Source organism: Mustela erminea, chromosome 17, assembly GCF_009829155.1.
Source record: "Mustela erminea isolate mMusErm1 chromosome 17, mMusErm1.Pri, whole genome shotgun sequence".
NCBI lineage: Eukaryota > Metazoa > Chordata > Mammalia > Carnivora > Mustelidae > Mustela > Mustela erminea.
In genome coordinates this window covers 1,571,563-1,579,405 of record NC_045630.1, presented here as the reverse complement: position 1 = coordinate 1,579,405, position 7,843 = coordinate 1,571,563, and the positions used below count along the sequence as shown (strand labels likewise).

The 7,843-nt window shown below is 44.4% G+C and overlaps 1 protein-coding gene across 2 annotated transcripts in view; it reads left to right on the top strand.

The window, feature by feature from the left end:
- The window catches only part of NME7 (NME/NM23 family member 7), a 265,751-nt gene that overhangs the window by 1,024 nt on the left and 256,884 nt on the right, over positions 1-7,843 (top strand). The gene's annotated exons all lie outside the window — the stretch shown is intronic.

The following is a 7,843-nucleotide window of genomic DNA, read 5'->3' as shown; positions in this document are numbered from 1 at the left end:
CGCGCGCCGGTTTGAGAGCCCCGGTTCTCGTCGACTCGCGGGGGGACGGAAAGAGGACTGTGGTCCGAGGTCAGAGCAACGGAGCCCCTCCCCGCCCTTCCTTCTAGCAGTCCTTTCCGTGACCCCGTTGCCCCTGCGCGGTCCCTGCGGGGCTCTTTCCTCCCTCTCCAACCGCTGCCCCTTCCCCTCCTGCGTCCTCCCGACGGAGCCGGTGTCGCCTTCCTCAGCCGCAGGCCCAGGCTACGCCCCCCGTGTGTGCAGCTGACCCGTGGCGGAGGCTGATCCCGCTGCCCCCGAGTCCTCACGCCCCCACGCACTGCAGGGCTGCTGGCTCCCGCGGGTCTTCTTTCTTCCCGTGCTTTCGGCCTTTCTCTCCTCTTCCTGCTCCCCAGGGTTCGGGTCCTGCCTGTTGAGGAGATGAAATCACGCAGAGCTCGCGGCTCAGGCGGAGCTGCCCAGGCCTCCATCCATCCGTGAACTGCCCCGAAGCACAGCGTTTTCACCGGCTTCGACGGCCCCTTTCCCATCCTCGGTTCCGCTACCCGACTTGCTCTTGAATGGCTTCGCTGACGTTGCTCTCGTCTAAGTTTCTAATGGCTTTTTCAGGTCCCATCCAGTAATTTCTTCTCAAGGTGTCTCTAGCTTTTCTGTGACAGCCGAAGTGCATGAGCTTTCATTACCTGCCCCTGCCCCGGCCTTGCCTGCTTTTCGAATGCCTTTCTCTGGGGCTCAGTCCTTAATATTTTCAGTAGTCAGTGCCTTTGCCTGGGGTGATTTCATCCCCACACGAGTTTTACTGGTGCCAGAGCATTCGAGTCTAAATTTCGATTTTCATCTCACATCTGCTAGGGCTAACCTAGTTGCTTCTGGGACACGTCTCCCTCCTCACCCGAATGCCTCTCACATGTGCCATGACCAAAACTGAACTTGCCATCATTCCAGCTGGTTTCTCTAATTCCATCAAGTTAATTAATGCTCTCACTATAGTATAAGCTATAGTATGGCTTTAGTATCATGTAACTTTAATATTAGTTATTGTGGATTAAATATAGATAATCGAAACCAGAAACCAGACTTGTTCTCCATTCCTTTTCTGTGCCTCCCATTCAAAGGGTCATTAAGTCCTGTTTTAGTTTAAGCTTTCTTTGTTTCTTGCCCAGACAGTTGCAGTATTTCTTTTTTTAAAAAAAAAATTATTAATATATAATGTATTATTAGCCCCAGGGGCACAGGTCTATGAGTCGTCAGGCTTACACACTTCACAGCACTCACCATAGCACATACCTTCCCCAATGTCCATCACCCAGCCACCCTCTCCCTACCTCCCACCCCCAGCAGCCTTCAGTTTGTTTTGTGAGATTGAGTCTTAATGATTTGTCTCCCTCCCAATCCCATCTTGTTTCATTTTTTCCTTCCCTACCCTCCAAACCCCCCCCACTTTGCCTCTCAAATTCCTCCTACCAGGGAGATTATATGATAATTACCTTTCTCTGATTGACTCATTTCGCTCAGCATAATACTCTCTAGTTCCATCCACGTCGTTGCAAATGGCAAGATTTCATTTCTTTTGATGGCTGCGTAGTATTCCATTGTGTATATCTATCACATCTTCTTTATCCATTCGTCTGTTGATGGACATCTAGGCTTTTTCCATAGTTTGGCTATTGTGGGCATTGCTACTATGAACATTGGGGTGTACATGCCCCTTTGGATCACTACATTTGTACCTTTAGGGTAAATACCCAGTAGTGCGATTGCTGGGTTGTAGGGTAGCTCTATTTTCAACTTTTTGAGGAACCTCCATGCTGTTTTCCAGAGTGTCTGCACCAGCTTGCATTCCCACCGACAGTGCAGGAGGGTTCCCCTTTCTCCACATCCTCACCAACATCTGTTGTTTCCTGACTGGTTAATTTTAGCCATTCTGACTGGTGTGAGGTGGTAACTCTTTGTGGTTTTGATTTGTATTTCCCTGATGCCAAGTGATATGGAGCACTTGTTCATGTGTCTCTTGGCCATCTGGATGTCTTCTTTGCAGAAATGTTTGTTCATGTTCTCTGCCCATTTCTTGATTGGATTATTTGTTCTTTGAGTGTTGAGTTTGATAAGTTCTTTATAGATTTTGGATACTAGCCCTTCATCTGATATGTCGTTTACAGATACTTTCTCCCACTCTGTCACTTGTCTTTTGGTTTTGTTGACTCTTTCCTTTGCTGAGTTGCAGTATTTCTTGCCTGGACTTTTGACAGTATGGTATGGCAGTTCTTCAATCCATTATTTTCTCTGCCACAAGAAGGAATTTTTAGAAATGATTTTACTTATTTATTTGAGAGAGAGTGAGCACAAGTTGGGGGGGATGGGGCAAAGGGAGAGAGATAAGCAGACTTCTTCCCCTCTTCACAGGGAGCTTGATGTGGGCTTGATCCGAGGGCTCTGGAATCATGACCCGAGCCAAAGGCAGACACTTAACTGACTGAGCCACCCAGGCGCCCCAGAAGGAAATTTTAAAGACCCAAATATTTGAAGTCACTCACCTCTTTTAAATTCTAGACTCTCCATACTCTACAGTGTAAAATTCAAAGTACCTGGGACGGCATACACGGCCCTCCATCATCCAGCACTGCTCAGTCTAGCTTCTTCCACGTCCCTCCATTGCCATGACATTCCTTTCAGCTGCTTGTCTTTTGCTGAACATTTTAAGCAACTTCGAACTGGTGGTATGAATGTCACCTCTCCTTTGCACACGCTGTTCCTTCCACATGAGATATGCTTATCTCCTTGTGGGCCGGCCTGATTCCTTCTGATCCTTCCATACCCAGGTTCAGTGTCTCTTCTGTGATGCCTTATGTCTCTCAAAGTCAACTCAAAGACAGTTGACTTTTCTTTTCTTTTCCTTTTTTTGGTCACAATTTTACATAGTACATATCTCATTTACTTGCCACATTCAGTTGGAATTATTTGTTTATGAGGTTGTCACTCTTACTGAACTGAACTGGTAGAGGGACCGATCCTTATTTTGGTCACTGCTATTGCCTACACCATAGTAGGCCCTCAGGTATTTGCTAAAAGAGAAAAAAAAAAAAGAATGTGGTAAGTGCCCCGAGAGGTTACAAAGTACTTGGGGGATATAGGAGGATGAGTCTTCACTTTTCAGTCAGGCCATCGTTAAGCAAATGGAATAGAATTTCCATAGTGACAATTCAGTGGCCTGAACAGTGGCACAGGGAGATGGAAATTGACATTTGTGGAGTACTGGTTTTCTTCATGCTTGTCTTACGTTCTTGTCATTCAGAATTCCCAACCATCCTAAGAGCAGTGGAGTCCTCTCCCTACTCTCTGTCCCGGCTGAAGTTGTGTGTGGTGGTTCTTTCAGACTGGATGGTTAGTGAAGGCCCCTTTGAAGAACTGACTTCTGTCTTGAGACCTGAATGAAGGGCAGTGACCTGGGGGAAGTGTATCAGGCAACACTAACAATAGGATCAAAGGCCCTGAGGCAGCAAAGTGGTTGGCATTTTTTAGGAAGTGCGGTTGTGATCTAATGTAAAAAAATAATAATAATAATAGAAATTTGGTGGTGGGGCAGGGTGGGGGCAGCAGCAGTGCGGGGGCAGGGGGCGGGAAGTATGGCAGAGAATAACAGACATGCAGTTAGGGAGGGAGGCAGGGGCCCACCTGTGTGCGTGTATGATCGCATGGCTGCTCAGAGTAGGTTCTAACCCATTACTCAGTCATGAAATCAAGTTGTTGTGTGTAGCCAGCATTAAAAAAAGACATAAAGCAGACACTATATTCATTGTATGTGCTAAGGATGACTTCCATGAAACTTTTCAGTGTGTGCCTCGTGTGTACTGGATTATGGTCCAAAATGCATTCCTTCCTGTCAGTCATGGTCCACAAAGCTCCATATAGAGTGTACTTTGAACAGTATATACTTGAAGAGGCAAAATCGTTGATCTCAAGGAGCACAGATTTCTTATTCCTCGTTTGACCTAGTGACAATCTTCCTGTGTGGCAGAAGCAGCTCTGGATTTAATGCGAGCCTGAAATTGACTAGAGCAGAATTTTCAAGTTTCTTTCTGCACCCAGATCTCTCTCCGGTGTCCGTTGCTGTCCTTTACGAGAAAGGAGAGGTAAATTTTGGTTCGTGGGGAGAAAGGAGGGAAAAATGAAACAAGATGCTATGGGGAGGGAGACATGCCATGAGAGACTCATCTCACAAAGCAGGAGGCTGAGTAGGGCGGCAGGGGACGGACACTGGGGAGGGTCTGTGCGATGGTGAGTGCTATGAATTGTATAAGCCTGATGATTCACAGACCTGTACCCCTGGGGCAAATAATACATTATATGTTAATAAAAAAGAATAAATAAAAAAAAGAAAGAAAGAGAACTGGGAGAAATTGGTGTCCTTTCTCTGTGTTCAGTCTCACCTCTGGCATGTGTATTGTATGAAAGGCTGATGGTTTCTTTCCCTGAGCCAGAGGTGGAATTTGTTTGCTCTGCTGGTGTGCCTCCCTGACCGCTGCAATTACATTATCTGGTCAGCTTCTGTCTGCGTCTGGTTTGTTAACAGCTGTAGCTTGCAGCGCCATAATTAGGTCCTGACAACAAATTCTAGACCTGCCTCTGTCTTGCAAAGCAGAGACAGGCCAATGTAGTTTAGTATATCTCACATACGTGTTGTTTAAGATAAAGAATGGGCTAGAGTCATCAATTGATTTACTTTTGTGCATAAAAAGAGGAGATAATTCCAAGGCTCTTTTGGCTACCAAAGAGATAGGAATGTTCTATATTTTCTAAAATAGAACATTGGTTTGAATGCTGTTAACAAAGATGATCTGTTAGTAAAACGTAAGGCCTTCAAAGATTATCTGCTATGTTCCGCAAGACTAAACAAAGATCTTGAAGTTTTTGGTTTGAAAGAGACTTCAAAGAGAGTTTCGTGATGGCTAAAACAGGATTTTATTGCATGAAATGTTTTTCAGTTTCCAGCTTTATAAAGTTTCTTCTAAATAGGCTTACGTTTTTATCTTTGGCATGCACTTCTTAGCTCTCCAGGATCCCTTTTGTTACTGGGAGTGCTAACTTGGAAGGACGGGCAGCTCCAAGCCCCAGGCAGGATTTCATTTGCGGGAACTGAATCAAAGTGCAGCGCCTAATATAGCATCCTGAGACCAGATAAACAGTTTTTTCCCACTAAGCGATTTTATTACAAATGCAGTTTGGAGCTGGTTATTTTCTTCTTTCATAGGAACCAGTAGTATTTGCAGAAGTAAATAGCAGTGGGTTAATAGAATGCCCTAATTTTCCTCACAGGTAGCTCATTTATCTTTTTCTGTCCTTTTTCTGCCTTTTAATTCCTCATCTTTTCTTTCTTTTTTCTCCATCTTTATTGGGATATAATTGACAAGCAGTACTGTGTACGTTTAATGTGTATAAGGTATTGATTTAATAATGTATATTGCAAACTGATTACTTCCTTGGCATGAAGCCTACACCTGTGTCGCATCACATAATCACCATTGCTTTTTTTGTGATGAGAACGTCTAAGATCTACTCTTAACAACTTGCAAGTACGTAAGGAGACAGTGTTAAGTGTCCTGACGGTGCCATGCGTTTGAGTCCCCAGAACTTCGGCACTTCTAACTGGACATTTTTACCCTTTGACTGACATCACCCCAGTACCTGGTAACCTCCATTCTACTCTCTGTTTCTGAGTTTGGCTTTTTTAGATGCTCCGAACAAGTGAAATCATACAGTGTTTGTCTCTGACTTACTTCAGTTAGCGTAATGGCCTAGGAGTCCATCCCTGTGGTCACAAGTGGCAGAATTTCCTCCTTTCTCGTGGCTGGAGAATATTCCAGTGTACTTAGACCACATTTTCCTTACACATTCATCCACTGACGGACACTAGGTCATTTTCATATTTTGGCTATTGTGAATAATGCTGCATTGAGCATGGGGGTGATCTATCTTGTGGAGTTGGTGTTTTCATATTTTTCTGATAAATACACAGATGTGGGATTACTGGATCATATGGTAGCACTATTTGTGAAATAGTGCTAGGACCCTGCATGTGGTTTTCTACAGTGGCTGCATTTTATATTCCCACCAGCACTGCGTGGGGTTCCTTTTTTCCACAGCCTCCCCAACACTGCCGGCCCCTTGTCTTTTTTTTTTAAATTTATTTTTAAAATTTAATTTCTTTTCAGTGTACCAGAATTCATTGTTTATGCACCACACCCAGTGCACCATGCAATAGATGCCCTCTATATTACCCACCACCAGGCTCCCCCAACCTCCCACGCCCCACCCCTTCAAAATCCTCAGATTGTTTTTCAGAGTCCATAGTCTCTCATGGTTCATCTCCCCTTCCAATTTCCCTCAACTCCCTTCTCCTCTCCATCTCCCCTTGTCCTCCATGCTATTTGTTATGCTCCACAAATAAGTGAAACCATATGACTGACTCTCTGCTTGACTTATTTCACTCAGCATAATCTCCTCCAGTCCCGTCCATGCTGATACAAAAGTTGGGTATTCATCCTTTCTGATGGAGGCATAACACTCCATAGTGTATATGGACCACATCTTCCTTATCCATTCGTGCATTGAAGGGCATCTTGGTTCTTTCCACAGTTTGGCGACCGTGGCCATTGCTGCTATAAACATTGGGGTGCAGATGGCCCTTCTTTTTACTACATCTGTATCTTTGGGGTAAATACCCAGTAGTGCAATTGCAGGGTCATAAAATTTGTATGGAATCAGAAGAGACCCCAAATTGCTAAGGAAATATTGAAAAAGAAAAACAGAACTGGTGGCATCACGTTACCTGATTTCAAGCTGTACTACAAAGCTGTGATCACCAAGACAGCATGGTACTGGCATAAAAACAGACACATAGACCAGTGGAACAGATTAGAGAGCCCAGATATGGACCCTCAACTCTATGGTCAAATAATCTTCGGCAAATCAGGAAAAAATATACATTGGAAAAAAGAGAGTCTCTTCAATAAATGGTGCTGGGAAAACTGGGCAGCTATATGTAGAAGAATGAAACTCGACCATTCTCTCACACCGTACACAAAGATAAACTCGAAATGGATAAAAGACCTCAACGTGAGACAGGAATCCATCAGAATCCTAGAGGAGAACATAGGCAGTAATCTCTTCGGTATCAGCCACAGCAACTTCTTTCAAGATATGTCTCCCAAGGCAGGGGCACCTGGGTGGCTCAGTGGGTTAAGCCGCTGCCTTCGGCTCAGGTCATGATCTCAGGGTCCTGGGATCGAGTTCCACATCGGGCTCTCTGCTCAGCAGGGAGCCTGCTTCCCTTCCTCTCTCCCTCTGCCTGCCTCTCTGCCTACTTGTGATCTCTCTCTCTCTCTCTGTGTCAAATAAATAAATAAATCTTAAAAAAAGAAAAAAAAAAGATATGTCTCTAAAGGCAAAGGAAACACACGCGAAAATGAACTTTTGGGACTTCACCAAGATCAAAAGCTTCTGCACAGCCAAGGAAACAGTCAAGAAAACAAAGAGGCAACCCACGGAATGGGAGAAGATATTTGCCAACGACAGTACAGACAAAAGGCTGATATCCAGGATCTATAAAGAACTTTTCAAACTCAACACGTACAAAACAGATAATCATATCAAAAAATGGGCAGAAGATATCAACAGACACTTCTCCAAAGAAGACATACAAATGGCTAACAGACACATGAAAAAAATGTTCATCATCACGCCCTCAGGGAGATTCAAATTAAAACCACATTGAGATATCATCTTACACCAGTTGAATGGCGAAAATTAGCAAGACAGGAAACAATGTGTGTTGGAGAGGATGTGGAGA